Source organism: Hemiscyllium ocellatum, chromosome 21 (genome assembly GCF_020745735.1).
Source record: "Hemiscyllium ocellatum isolate sHemOce1 chromosome 21, sHemOce1.pat.X.cur, whole genome shotgun sequence".
NCBI classification, from domain to species: domain Eukaryota; kingdom Metazoa; phylum Chordata; class Chondrichthyes; order Orectolobiformes; family Hemiscylliidae; genus Hemiscyllium; species Hemiscyllium ocellatum.
In genome coordinates this window covers 44,920,895-44,936,480 of record NC_083421.1, presented here as the reverse complement: position 1 = coordinate 44,936,480, position 15,586 = coordinate 44,920,895, and the positions used below count along the sequence as shown (strand labels likewise).

The 15,586-nt window shown below is 42.3% G+C and overlaps 1 protein-coding gene across 1 annotated transcript in view; it reads left to right on the top strand.

Moving 5' to 3' along the window:
- The window catches only part of LOC132825688 (nuclear receptor subfamily 6 group A member 1), a 165,117-nt gene that overhangs the window by 13,778 nt on the left and 135,753 nt on the right, over window positions 1-15,586 (top strand). The window lies entirely within an intron of this gene.

Below are 15,586 nucleotides of genomic sequence, written 5' to 3'. Positions count from 1 at the left end.
TGTGTTAAATGGGGCAGACAGTTCAAGACTGGGCATCCATAAGCTGCTGTGGGCCATCAATAGCAGCAGAATTGTACTCAAGCGCCATCTACAATCTCATGGCCTGGCATAGCCTCCATTCAACCATTACCGTCAAGCCAGGGAATCAACCCTGGATCAAATGGAGAGTACAGGAGGCATGTCAGGAGCAGGACCAAACATACCTGAAAATGGGTGTCAACCTGAGTGAAGCTATCAAACAGGACTACTTGCAAACCAAACAGCATAAGCAGCAAGTGAAAAACAGAGCTATACAATCCATTGCTTGTGGGGTTGTGTCGAAGCTCTGCAGTTTTACCACATCTAGTCATGAGTGATGGTGGATAATTAAACAATGCATTGGAGGAGGAGGTTCCACAAATATCCCCATCATCAATGATGGAAGAGACCAGAACATCACTGCACAAGACAAGACTGAAGCAGTCGCAGCAATTGTCAGCCAGAAATGCAGAGTGGATGATTCATCTTCATCTCCAGTGGACCGCAGTATTACGAATACTGCCTTCAGCTCCTTTTGATTCACTCCATACAATATCAAGAAATGGTTGGAGGCACTGGATTCAGCAAAGGTAGTGGACACTGAAAACATTCCAGCAATAGTGCAGAAGATGTGCTCCAGAACATGCTGCCTCCCTAGCCAAACTCTTCCAGTTCAGTTACAAAACTGGCATCTACCTGACAATGTGGAACATCACCCAGATATGTTCTGTACATAAAAAGCAGGACAAATCCAACCCAGCCACTTCCCACTTCATCAGTTTACTCTTGATCATCAGTAAACTGATGGAAGGTGTCATCAACAGTGCTATCAAACAGCACCTAGTCAATGACACCCAGTTTGGGTTCTGCCAGAGCCACTTAACTCCTGACCTCATTATAGCCTTTGGTTCGAACATGGACAAGAGAACTGAATTCCAGAGATGAGGAGAGAATGACAGCCCTTGATACCAAGGCTGCATTCAACCTAGTGTGGCATCAAGGAGGCCTAGCAAAACTGGAATCAGTGGGTATCAGAGCAAAGACTCCATTGGCTAGAGTCATTTCTGGCCATAGGAAGATGGTCATGGCTGTTAGGGGTCAGTAATCTCAGATCCAGGACATCTCTGCAGGAGTTCCTCAGGATAGTGGCCTAGACTCAACCATCTTCAACTGATTCACCGCTGACCTTCCCTTAAGGTCAGAAGTGGAAATTGCACAATCATTTGTGCACATGTTCAGCAACATTTTTGCAGCCTCAAGTGCTGAAGCAGTCCATGTTCAAATACAACAAGATCTAACCAATATCCTAGGCTTGGGCTGACGTGGCAAGTAACAAGGCAAGGCTGTGACCAGCGATAAGAAACAAGCCAACCATTTTGTATTGTTGGCATCACTGAACCTCCAATTAACAACATCCTGGCAGTTGCCATTGACCAGAAACTGAACTGGACTAGCTATAAGAGCAGGTCAGAGTCTAGGAATTCCATGGTAAGTAACTCTCTCCTCCTGACTCCCCAAAGCCAGTCCTTATCGACAAGGTGCAGGTCAGGAGTGTGATGGAATACTCCCCACTTATCTGGATGGGTGCAGCTCCAACAACACTCGAGCTTGATACCATCCCAGGACAAGCGAGCCCATTTAATTGGCACCACTCCGACAAGCATCTGCACACTCCATCATTGATATTCAGTAGCAGTAATGTGTACTATCTGCAAGATGCACAGGAGAAATTAATCCAAGGTCCTCGGACAGCATCTTCCAAACCCATGACTCCTCCATCCAGGAGGACAGGGGCAGCAGATGTGAGAACACCACCACCTTAGTTCTCCTCCAAGCCATCCTGATTTGGAAATATATCACCGTTCCTTCACTGTAGCTCAGTCAAAATCCTGGAATTCCCTTCCTAATGGCATTGTGGGTCAACCCACAGCAGGTGGACTGCAGCAGTTCAAGAAGGTAACTCATCACTACACCTAGGCCAACTAGGGATGGGCAATAAATGCTGGCCAGCCGGTGACACCCAAATCCCACAAATGAATTTTTAAAAAAAACTAGTAACACAACCCCTACAAATTTGCCAAACTATAGGTTATCAATACTTTTTTACATGAAAAGAATCAAAATTACTCCTGGCTTTGGAATTCCCTTCTCTGAATTTTTCTGTTGAATGGCGCAAATTCAAAAAAAAAATATAGGGTGAGGAGATTGTGGACTACTTGTGACCAAACTGTCCTAGTGTTAGTAGATTTTTTTTTAAAGAGAATCCATGTGAGAACAATCTTTAACTAATTTATGATGATGTCACACCCAGACACCAACATTCAAATTAGAGTGAAAGTGAGGGATGATACATTAACCAAATGATTATCAGGAAGATTTTTTGGAGTTCATATCATTCAGCAGAATAATTCAGAAAAGGCAAATTCCAAAACCAGAAGTAATTTGAAAAGGTACTGAAAGCTGGCATCCTTTCCTGGATGAGTGCAGCTTCAACAAAACTTGGGAAGCTCAAAGCTATCCAGGAAAAGGCAGCTGAATTGACAGGCACTCCATTCAACATGATCACCATCCAATCTATCCACCACTTGTGCACAGTGGCAGTAATATTTACCATCTACAGGATGCAGTGCCCCAACGCACCGATGATCATTTGATTACTTTCAACAAATTCACATTTGAAAATTGCAATGTGCACTTAGCTAATTTGCTTAAGTTTTAATGAGTTAGCAAAGGGCAAGACCATGAGATGTAGGAGGAGAAGTATACCTTTCAACCAATCACATCTGCTCTGCCATTCAGTGAGATCATGGCTGATCTGACTACCCTAAATTCCACTTTCTTGCCTTTTTCCTTGTACTCATTGACTCCCTCACTGATTTAAAAATCTGTCTACCTCTGTCTTGAATATACTTAATGACCTAGCCTCTACCTGCCCTCTTTGGTAACAAATTCCATAGATTCACTACCAGGACAAATTCCTCTTGATTTCTGTCTTAAATGGCTCAGTGGTTAGCACTGCTGCCTCACAGCATCAGGGTCCAGGTTCGAATCCAGCCTCTGGTAACTGTGTGTGGAGTTTGCACATTCTCCCTGTATCTGCGTGGGTTTCCTCCTACAGTCCAAAGGTGTGCAGGTCAGGGGAGTTGGCCATGCTAAATTGCCCATAGTGTTAGGTGCATCGTTCAGCGGCAAATGGATGTGGATGGGTTACTCTTCGAAGGGTCAGTGTGGACGTTTTGGGCCAAAGGGCCTGTTTCCACACTGTAGGGAATCTAATCTAATCTAAAATGGATGACCCCTTACTCTGAGATTATGCCCTTAGACGCTTAGAGCCATAGTCCTACAGCATGGAAACAGACCCTTTGGTCCAACCCAGATCTTGCTGACCTGATATCCCAACCCAATCTAGTTCCACCTGCCAGCACCTGGCCCACATTCCTCCAAACCCTTCCAATTCATATACCCATCTAAATGCCTTTATTAAATGTTGCAATTGTACTAGCCTCCACCACTTCCTCTGGCAGCTCATTCCATACACGCACCACCCTCTGCGTGAAAAAGTTGCCCCTTAGGTCCCTTTTTATATCTTTCCCCCTCACCCTAAACTTATGCCCTCTAGTTCTGGATTTCCCCCTACCACAGGGAAAAGATTTTGTCTATTTATCCTATCTATGTCCCTCGTAATTTTGTTAACCTCCTATAAGGTCACCCCTCAGCCTCTGACGCTCCAGGGAAAACAGCCCCAGCCTGTTCAGCCTCTCCCTGTGGCTCAGATCCTCTAACACTGGCAACATTCTTGTAAATCTTTTCTGAACCCATCTTTTCACAACATCTTTCCAATAGGAAGGAGACCAGAATTGCATGCAATATTCCAACAGTGGCCTAACCAATATCCTGTACAACCGCAACATGACCCCTCAACTCCTCCTGTATTCAATACTCTGACCAATAAAAGAAAGCATACCAAACGCCACCTTCGCTATCCTATCTACCTGCAACTTTACTTTCAAGGAGCTATGAATCTGCACTCCAAGGTCTCTTTGTTCAGCAACACTCCCTAGGGCCTTACCATTAAGTGTATATGTCCTGCTAAGACTTGCTTTTCCAAAATGTAGCACCTCGCATTTATCTGAATTAAACTCCATCTGCTACTTCTCGGCCCATTGGCCCAGATGATCAAGATAATAGACAGTAGGTGCAGGAGTAGGCTATTCTGCCTTTCGAGTCTGCACCACCAATACGTATGATCATGGCTGATCATCCTTAATCAGTATCCTGTTCCTGCCTTATCTCCATAACCCTTGATTCCACTATCCTTGAGAGCTCTATCCAACGCTTTCTTAAATGAATCCAGAGACTGGGTCTCCACTGCCCTCTGGGGCAGGGCATTCCACACAGCCACCACTCTCTGGGTGAAGAAGTTTCTCCTCATCTCTGTCCTAAATGGTCTACCCTGTATTTTTAAGCTGTGTCCTCTGGTTCGGCACTCACCCATCAGTGGAAACATGTTTCCTGCCTCCAGAGTGTCCAATCCTTTAATAGTCTTATGTCTCAATCAGATCCCCTCTGTCTTCTAAATTCAAGGGTATACAAGCCCTGTCGCTCCAGTCTTTCAGCGTAAGGCAGTCCCGCCGTTCCAGGAATTGACCTCCGTGAACCTACGCTGCACTCCCTCAATAGCCAGAATGTCTTTCCTCAAATTTGGAGACCAGAACTGCACACAGTACTCTGTGTGGTCTCACCAGGGCCCTGTACAGCTGCAGAAAAATCTCTTTGCTTCTATACTCAATTCCTCTTGTTATGAAGGCCAGCATGCTATTAGCCGCCTTCACTACCTGCTGTACCTGCATGCTTATCTTCATTGACTGGTGTACAAGAACACCCAGATCTCTTTGTACTGCCCCTTTACCTCAATTGATTCCATTTAGGTAGTAATCTGCCTCCCTGTTCTTGCCACCGAAATGGATAACCATACATTTATTCACATTAAACTGCATCTGCCATGCGTCTGCCCACTCACCTAATGTGACCAGGTCACACTGTAATCTCCTAACATCCTCCTCACATTTCACCCTGCCACCCAGCTTAGTATCATCAGCAAACTTGCTAATGTTATTACTAATACAGTATATGTTAATGATATAGAAAATGGTAAAAAGCTGCGGTCCCAACACTGATCCCTGCAGTACCCCACTGGTCACTGTCTGCCATTCCGAAATGGAGCCGTTTATCATTACCATTTGTTTCCTATCAGCCAACCAACTTTCAATCCAAGTTAGTACTTTTCCCTCAATATCATGTGCCCTAATTTTGCTCACTAACCTCCTATGTGGGACTTTATCAAAGGCTTTCTGAAAGTCCAGGTATGCTACATCCACTGGATCTCCCTTGTCCATCTTCAGAGTTACATCCTCAAAAAAAAATTCCAGAAGATTAGTCAAGCATGATTTCCCCTTCATAAATCCATGCTGACTCTGACCTATCCTGTTATTACTATCCAGATGTGTCGTAATTTCATCCTTTATAATAGACTCCAGCATCTTTCCCACCACTGAAGTCAGACTAACTGGTCTATAATTTCCTGCTTTCTCTCTCCCACCTTTTCTTAAAAAGTGGTACAATATTAGCCACCCTCCAATCTACAGGAATTGATCCCAAATCTATCGAACTCTGGAAAATAATCACCAACGCATCCACGATTTCTCGAGCCACCTCCTTCAGTACCCTGGGATGTAGACCATCAGGCCCGAGGACTTATCAACCTTCAGAACTAATAGTCTCTCCAACACCAATTCCGGGCAAATATAAATTCCCTTAAGTGCAGGTTCTTCAGCCACTGTTACCTCGGAGATTGCTTGTGTCTTCCCCAGTGAACACAGATCTGAAGTAACAATTCAAGTCTTCTGCCATTTCTTTGTTCCTCGTAATATAGTCCCCTGTTTCTGCCTTCAAAGGCCCAATTTTAGTCTTAACCACTTTTTTGCCTTTCACATACCTTAAAAAAAACTTTTACTATCCTCCTTTTATATTTTTGGCCAGTTTACCTTCGTACCTCTTTTTTTCTCTGCGTATTTCCATCTTAGTAATCCTCTGTTCTTTAAAAGCTTCCCAGTCCTCTGTTTTCCACTTATCTTTGCTACGTTATACTTTTCTCTTTTTAACTTTACATGTTTCTTAACTTCCCTCATCAGCCACGGCATCCCATGCCTCCTCCTAGGATCTATCTTCCTTTTTGGAATGAACGGATCCTGCATCTTCTGCATTGTATACAGATATATCCGCTATTGTTTCTCCACTGTCATCCCTGCTAAGGTATTGCACCATTGAACTTTGGCCAGCTCCTCCCTCATAGCTCCATAGTTCCCTTTATTCAACAGCAATATTGTCACTTCCGATTGTACCCTCTCCCCCTCAAATTGCAGATTGAAGCTTATTGTATTATGGTCACTACTTCCCAATGGCTCCTTCACTTCAAGGTCCCTGATCAATTCTGGTTCGTTGCACAATACCAGATCCAGAATTGCCTTCTCCCTGGTGGGCTCCAGCACCAGCTGCTCTAAGAATCCATCTCAGGCACTCCACAAAGTCTCTTTCCTGAGGTCCAATACCATCCTGATTCTCCCAGTCTGCCTGCATGTTGAAATCCCCATAACAACTGTAGTAACATCTTTGCAACAGGCCAATTTCAGCTCCTGATTCAACTTCCATCCGACGTCTAGACTACCGTTTGGGGGCCTGTGGATAACTCTCAAGAGGGTCTTTTTACCCTTAGAATTTCTCAGCTCTATCCACACTGACTCTACATCCCCTGATTCTAGGTTGTCCCTGTGCAAGGGACTGAATATCATCCCTTACCAACATGGCCACCCCACTCCCTCTGCTCGTCAGTCTTGTGAAAGCACATGTAGCCTTGAATATTCATTTCCCAGGCCCTGTCCACTTGAAACCATGTCTCAGTTAACCCCACAATATCGTTTCTGCCTGTTTTCAAAAGAGCCTCTAGCTCATCCATCTTATTTCTAATGCTTTGTGCATTCATGTATAGTATTTTTAATTTGTTACTGCCCTCCCCCTTCCCATCAACTCCTATTTCACTCAACCTTACAGCATGATCCCTTTTTTGAGTTTTCTGCCTTGTTGATGCAGTTGTCTTTCTTGACTTCCCTTGTTTTAACTTTCCCTTCAATTTCCTTCTTAAACATCCAGTTTGTTTCCCTGCAAACCTGCCTGCCAGAATGCTGGTCCCTGTTGTAATGAGGTAACCCTCTTCACTGTCTATGACCCCTCCAATTTTGGTGTCATCTGCAAACTTACTAACTGTACCTCTTATGCTCACATCCAAATCACTTATTAAATGACAAAAAGTAGAGGGCCTAGCACCAATCCTTGTGGCACTCCACTGGTCACAGGCCTCCAGTCTGAAAAACAACCCTCCACCACCACCACCCTCTGGCTTCTACCTTTTTAAGCCGTTCTGTATCCAAATGGCTAGTTCTCCCTGTATTTCAGGAGATCTAACCTTGCTAATCAGTCTCCCATGGGGAACCTTGTCGAACACCTTACTGAAGTCCATGTAGATCACATCTTCTGCTCTGCCCTCCATCAATCCTCTTTGTTACTACTTCACAAAACGCAATCAAGTTTGTGAGACATGATTTCCCATGCACAAAGCCATGTTGACTATCCCAAATCAGTCCTTGCTTTTCCAAATACATGTACTTCCTGTCTCTTAGGATTCCCTCCAACAACTTGCATACCACTGAGGTCAGGCTCACTGGTCTATTTTGCTGATGACCAAAAATGTGAAAATATTGTGAACTAAGAATAGTATTAAAATTTCATAAGGCTATGGACAGGTTGTATTTTGCATTTCTATGTCTAGGAAGAACAAGGGGAGACAATATACAATAAGGATATAATCATGAAAGATGGAAAGTCTGCTTAAAAATCTAAAGGGATCATAGCTCTATAAATAAAGAATAGATACAAAAGCAAGTAGACAGGTTCACAATAAAAGCAGTTGTTGAGCCTTGACTATAGTGATGTATTCATAGCCTCAACATTGTTCTTGGTTCACCTTGCTGCAGTGCTTCACCTTACCGCCGACCAGCTTCCCCACTGGAGTGGCGCTAACTTATGGAACCTGTGGGAAATTATTCAACCGTCGCCACCTTCAAGCCAAAACCAAAGTCGCCCCAACCACAGTCGTCAAGCTGAAGTACACGGATGGTGATCGCACTTAATCTGAGGACAAACTCCAGAGTGTTGTCGGCACCTTTTTAGAGAGGCGTATGAGAAGCGTAGACCTCCCCCTAAACATAACAAGATGAATGTTCTCCTCCAACCTGGCCTTGCATTGTGGAGCAAATCTCCGATCATCAAGGTCCACAAGGAAGCCTTTGTGCATGTTGACCGTTTCCAATACCTCCTGAACTATTCGGTCAGCCAAAGTGGCTATTGATGAAGGCATCTAGCATCGCCCCTAGTGTGCTAGCACTGCCTGAGGAAATGTGTTCAAGGATGACAACATCAAATCTGACACCAAAATCATGGTTTAGAGAGCTGTGGTGGTTCTTGCCCTCCTTTTGTGGCTCTGAGACATGGACCATTTACTACATACACCTCAAGCCTCTGAAGCAGTACTACCAATGGTGCCTGCACGCATCCTACAAATCTGCGGGGAAGGAAGACTCAACACTAGTGTCATCAACCAGGCGAATATCCCCAGCATTGAGGCACAGAACATTCTTGAATAGTACGATTGGCTTGACACATCATCTTCTGCATTAACAACATGAGAGCTCCCACACAGGAGCTCTACTCCTGGCTTTGAATTGGCAGGTGGTCAGAGGAAGTGATTGTGATGTCCTCAAGACCACAGTGGCAAAATATGATAATTCCACAATCACCTGGGAATCACTGGACCAAGACCTTCAAGTGGAGGAAGTGCATCTGCAAAGGCATCGAGCACCTCGAGACTTGCCATCAGAAAAAAGTCAAAGCACACTATATTACCACTGCCCCACCCACCCATTCCTGTGAGCCCCATCTACCCCAAGTGTACAGAGTTTGCGCTAGTTGCTTTGGTCTGTACAGCCATTTTGGAATCACCCCAAGTGTGGAAAAAAGTCATCCAGTGATGTGTTGCTTAAAACAAGATGCAGTCATTTTAGGAAGAATGTGATTTGTGTTACAAAGGGTGCAGAAAAAAAATCCATAAGAATGGTTACCGGGATGAAGGAGCTACTTAGACTGAAGAAGCTTGGGCAGTTCTCTTCAAAGAAGAGGTTGAAAGAAAATTTTGGTAGACATGCTCCAAATCCGAAGGGGTATGGACAGTGTAGATTAGGGCAAGCTGTTCTGATTACTGGATAAATAGAGAACTAAAGGGCACAAATTTTAGGGTGTTTTGTTTATTTTGCTAATGGCGACATAAAATGTTTTTTAATCTGAATGTGGTTGTGATCTGGGATGCATTGCCTGAGATTGTGTGGAGACAATTCAATAGTAAGCTTCAGAGAATTGTACTCTTATCAAAAGAGTTGAAATTTGTAGAGTTACTGTTGTATCACAACCATCTGATGAAGGAGCAGCGCTTTGAAAGCTAGTGCTTTCAAATAAACCTGGTGTTGTGATTTTCAACTTTGTACACTCCAGTCCAACACTGGTACCTCCGAGTTATGTTACTTGTTTTGCAGTCTGCCTGACAGTAAAACTAGATAATTTAATTGTTAGAGATCAATGGGAGTTTGTTTGTTTCACTGAGAAGAAGATGGAAGGAATTTAAGCTTGTAAACAGTTGCAGCCTGTATGCTAACATTATGGACTGTCAGTCTCCAGAGTCTTTGAATAGCATTGGGAATGCCAAATTGTTAACAGTTGTGCTTCAAACTGTCCACTTACTTCTAAGATAAAAAGGACTTGAGGTCAAGTATTTAGCTTTTGGACTTGGATATTAAGGGTAACGTGTTTCACGTTGTCATGGGTAAGAGGGCAGAGGAAGCCATTTTGAGATCATGTATCAGGCTTCCCGTCAAATCAATGAATGTCACAGACAAACAGCAACTCTGGTCAGCAGAGAGAATAAGTCACTTGACTGCTGTGATCTTTTGCAGCCTGATGCAAGAGAAACACTGTCTAATAAATGTTTCTTGCAGTCTTCCATAGATTCCATAAGATTTGTTTTGGCTAGAGGGAAGAATAATTATTGGAATAGGTTTACTGCTGCAATGAATTTAGCAAACACTGTCTTCTGGTGAATTTCTCACTTGCTGTTACCACTTAACAAAATGGTATTAAGGAAAACCAATTGGAAACTGGGATTAACTCTGGGCTGCTTGTTAGGACTGTTGTGCTATTGCCAGTTTTATGTCTGGCAACTATAGAAAGGGGATGTCCTCCCAGTAGGTTAGAATAAATTGCTTACAAAATGAAAATAGCATTTAGTTGTACTGTCACTTGTTACAGTAAATGTTTTAAAATGTAAAATTTTCATGACATTCTTTCAGCCAGTCACCAGAAGTTGAATGTTTTTAAAAGGTTATCGGTGTCAAGGACATAGTAATGCTATTAGGGAAATGTTGCGGATTGGCTCTGGATGAATTGTTTTTGTAGACAATAGTCATATTGAGTCAAACATAGGAGTTCTGTACTGCAATCATACTTTGATTTGATTCCATAGTATAACTTCTCACTTACGAGGACATAAGCTATATTTTGGCGACATTAATAGTGCTGGGAGCTAGCTTAAAATACACAGACTGCGTTGACCAGGGAATCTTTATGGAGTCAACATTAGTGCAGTCAGGTGGGCAGAAGTCCCTTCCCATTATGTTTTTGGCAGTACTTTTACCGTAGGGAATGTGTTTGCATGTTTGTGTGTTTTGCACGAGTAAATCATTTGATGATAATTGGCTTCTTGTGAAACAATGGCTCTATTATTGAAGAGGTAGCTTGTTGCAGGGTGAAATCTTTCCAGTCTGTGGATGTGGATTTGAATTAAAATTCAGTCATTAGGACAATGGATCATCTCTAGCAAATTTTACCAGAGGCAGATGAATCGTGGCAGAAATAGGTAACCACTTAAGCCAATTATTTTACCTCAGGAAAGTGGACAACAAGGACTCTGATAGAGCATGCTTTTACTCTAGGATGTGCTAATTGTGTGGAATTCAACAATTTGGTGGCGGCTCCCTCCAGGCTGCAGGTCAGAGGGTCCCACAGGATCGGGGGGACTCTATACCCCCACATAGGTCACTGGAGTGAACAATTCCATCTGTGGCTGAAGCATTCACTCCATTCTAATGCCCCTTTTACTTTCAAGTCCATTTTATTTGTCATTTTACTCATGTTTGAGGATGCTTCAATCTTGAATCCAGTATTTGCTTAGCATGCAACTCTCTCTTGATGGAGGTGCCAGTCCAATAAAATCTGGGTCCCAGCCCACATGAAAAGCTTCAATTACGTAGCAGGCATGGACAGTCAATTACGAAGCCATCTCCTGGAAGATTGCACTGGAGAAACGTCATGCTGGACAGTGTATTGCAGAACATTGCAAGGTTGGGATCTGGAAATAGGCTATAATGAAAAATTGGGGCTATCAACGGAAAAACATATTATACAACAATGTTGCAAAGAAACAATTATGTTTCAAAACCATTTGCATTTGGTCAATTTTCCAATTGCTTTAAGGACAGGGCATGGAGACCAACTATTTCAGGTTTGTTTTTACGAGAAATATATTTCAAGTCGTACACTGGTTGTGAGAAGTGTCTGAAACCAGTTGAAAAACAAAAGTTGCACAAAAAAGGCATTAAATGGCCTTCCATATAAATGTGCTGCACTAACTGTTGGCTGGGTAGTTTACACTTAATAGGAACACCCATAAGTACTGTATTGCACATTAAAGGGTCTGTTATTCAATAGTCTCCAGAGGTGTTTTTAATGTACTGCTAGTAAGTTCACCTTTTTAGTAGTGAAGCAATTTTTGGCAAGGCTTTGACAGTTAATACATTTTCTGAGGTAGTTGCACTGTTGTGCATCGGCCTGTGGGATCTTATTGCTAACAAAATTGCAGCTACCTTTTTTAAAAGCACCCAATTTTTCTCTCGGCACTTGAGGCTTATAACAATTTCCAAATTTCATTTTGTGTGCTCATTGACTCTGCCTCACAAATCACCGTCTCATTTGATTCAAATATACTGAAGGGGACTTTTAAACTTTTGACTTTTTTCCATTTGAACACTACTTATTTTAGTGACTGAAGAAGCATTTGCAATGACTCCTTGGGAGGAGCTTCCTAATAAATGTCAGCTGGATCCTATAGAGGGCCTGTGGTATTTTAACCCTTGCTAGGTAAAGCCAGCGAGGCCACTAAATGATCCCTCTTCACAGAACCTGCCTTGCTGCAGATAGCTGCTTTGTTGGCGTCGGGAGGACTGCATCGTTAGTACCTAACTGCTTTCCAAAATGCAAACACCGCTTAATGCGGGTTAAAATTGCCAGGCTTTTGATGTTGATTGCATATAAAAACGACATATTTCTGTAAGCTTTAAGACCATTACTGTTAACTTCACTGAAGGAGAAAAACAACTGAATTCAGTGGAGAACCCCTCTGCCTTTGCCTAGATTGTTATTCACCTTGAATGTCATATACCACTCAATAATCAGGATCTAATCCTTGTCATCTGTAATGGCTATCAGATCATATTTATTTACTTCAATCTGTGCTGTCAATTTTTGTTTTATTTTGTCATGAATTCCAACTGCATTCAAAGACAGAGTCTTTAGTTTTGACAGTACATTATCGTTGCGCATTCTAAGATTTTTCTCTTTGCATATTCCTGTCGTTCTACAAGACTAAGTGATAGGAGTGAAGTAGGCCTTTCAACACCATCTACTCTGCTATTCAATGAGATCATAGCTGATCTGGTAATCCCCAACCCAACTTTCCTGTCTCTTTTCCCCCAGTCCTTCCCCATTTAAAAAATCAGTCAATCTCCGCCTTGACAGCCCTTGATGGTAAAGAATTCCACAGACACACTACCCTCTGGGGGAAAAAAAAGAAATTCCTCCTCCTCCTCCTCCTCCTCCTCCTCTTCTCTGTTGTAAACATGTGATCCTTTATTCTGAAATTATGCTGTCTGGTCCTGGATGCTCCCACAAGGGGAAGTAACTTAGTTGCATTTGCCATTCTAGTCCCTTAAGAGTCTTGTATGTTTCAAGAAGATTGCTTCACATTTTTCTAAACGCTCATAAGTATAGGGTGAACCTGCCCTTCCTAAGAGTTTTTTTTGTTCTCTTTTTTTTTTCCCCCCCCCTTCCTAGTATCTGCCTAGTGAACCTTTTTTTTCTGGACTGTCTCCAATGTCACTCCCTTCAATATGGGACCTAGAATTGATTACAGTATTCCATTTGTGATCTGACAAGTATCTTGTAGAGTTTTAGCAAAGCCTCCCTATTTCTTTACTCTATTCCCTTTGAAATAAAAACCAATATTCCATTTGCGATACCAATTACCTACTAAACTTGAATGCTAGCATTTTGTAATTCTTGGACGAGGATTCCCAATTCCCTTGTTACATGGCTTTTGCAGTCTTTCTCCATTTAAACAATATTCAGCTTCTCTATTCTTCCTGCTAAAGTGCATAACCTCACGTTTTCACAACTACCAAGTTTTTGCTTAACCCGTCTAAATCCCTCAACTGTTATCCTCAGCATTTGCCTTCCCAACTATGCTTACAGATGACACACACAAATGACTACAGTAAAGTCATTTCTCATTCAAGTTAGCAATATATAGTCAAGTGACCCTAGCAGATACTTGTGGCACACCATTTACTTAGCATGGATAGAGGGTGCAAACTAATACTACCTTCAAGACCATGGGCTCTTATTAGGTAGCCTAATGTATGATACTTTATCAAATGTCTTCTGGGAATTTAATGTGTTGCATCCATTCTTTTGCTTTATCTATCCTGTGTGTTATGACCTCAAAGAATAAGTAAATTTATTCGGCATGTCCTCTTCATGAAGCTGTGCCGACTGTGCTTGAGCATTTTATGTACTTTTAAATTTTCTGCTTTTACATCCTTTCTAAGAGACCATTTACTATCTCTGTATCTATTTCCTTGAATATTCTTTAATTAGGATGCATCCCATCAAGTCTTCTGATCCTTTTGTTTCTATTCATTGATATATGCCACTTCTTTGAACCGTTATACTCCTTGCCTCTTCATATTTAGTGTAAAATCCTCATTACTTCCCTAGTCATGCAGTTCACAACACTAGTCCCAGCATGGTTCAGTGATAGACCATTCCAATGGTATACAGCCCCACTATCTCCAGCACTGGTGTCATTGCCCCATTTGTACAGCAATTTTCAAGCCACATATTCATCTCCACTAATCTGTGCCCTATGCCATTATACGTGAGTAGAATTATAACCCAGAGAACTTTTTGATGTTCTGCTTTTTAATATAGTGCCTTGCTTCTTCTTCTGCCTGTCATTGATAGCGACATGGAATAAGAGAACTGGATTCTCTTCTCCCTCTGCAAATTCCTCAAGGTCTGAGAAGATGTCCTGAACTCTGGCACTGGGCAGGTAACGCAGGAGTGTGGACTCTTGTTCTTCCCTATTGCAGTGGAATTGAAATGAGCAACTTTCTCTTTTCTTCCCAGAGGGAGGTCTTACTGTTGAACAGTTGTGGCCATTGTCAATGTTTGGGTGGATTTCAAGTGCAACTGGTTTCAGTATGTAATATGGTCTAGTCATGTGAGATTGTCCCTTTTTTTTGTCTTGCTTTTGTCAAAAAGTAATAAGATTACAGATAAACATAGTTTCGCAGAATGCAATTTGTCAGTATCAGTGATATGGAGGCTTTCATTCGGTAAAGGTTTATTTTTTTTTGAAAGAAATGTAAATTATTTTCCATTAATGTTGAATGGACTCTAAGGGATGTGCATAGTACAATCTGGGTGAGTTGTTATGGAAAATACATGAATGTATAAAATAGGGATAGAGTGGTGTAGATGACCTGAGGGTGCATGTCCTGCTGGCAGGGTGACGTTTAGAGGCCTTTAAACACTGGGACCTAAGATAGTGTATTTGACTGTCTTCTAAACCTTGCCTGCACCCACACTCCTCCAGGCAATGCAGCACAACTTGCAAATTGCACTGCAAACTTGACTTTGGTGCAAAAAGATGAAGTTGACACGTGAAGTTGCATGTACATTGCAGCCCGCAGAACTCCAAATGCAAAAGTGTATGGGTTGGGTTTCCCAAGCCCAATGAAAGGTTTGCCCCCAAGCTTTTAGCGGTTTTAAAAAACTGCTTTAAAAATCACAATACCAGGTTACAGTCTGGCAAGTTTATTTGGAAGCACTAGCTTTGAGTGCTGCTCCTTCAGATGGATGAAGGAGCAACGCTCTGAAAGTTAGTGCTTCCAAATAAACCTATTGGACTATAACCTGATGTATGATTTTTAACTTTTGTCCACCCCAGTCCATCACCGGCACCTACAAGTCATTAAAAAACTATGAGACCAAATGTACTGCTTTCAACTAGGAG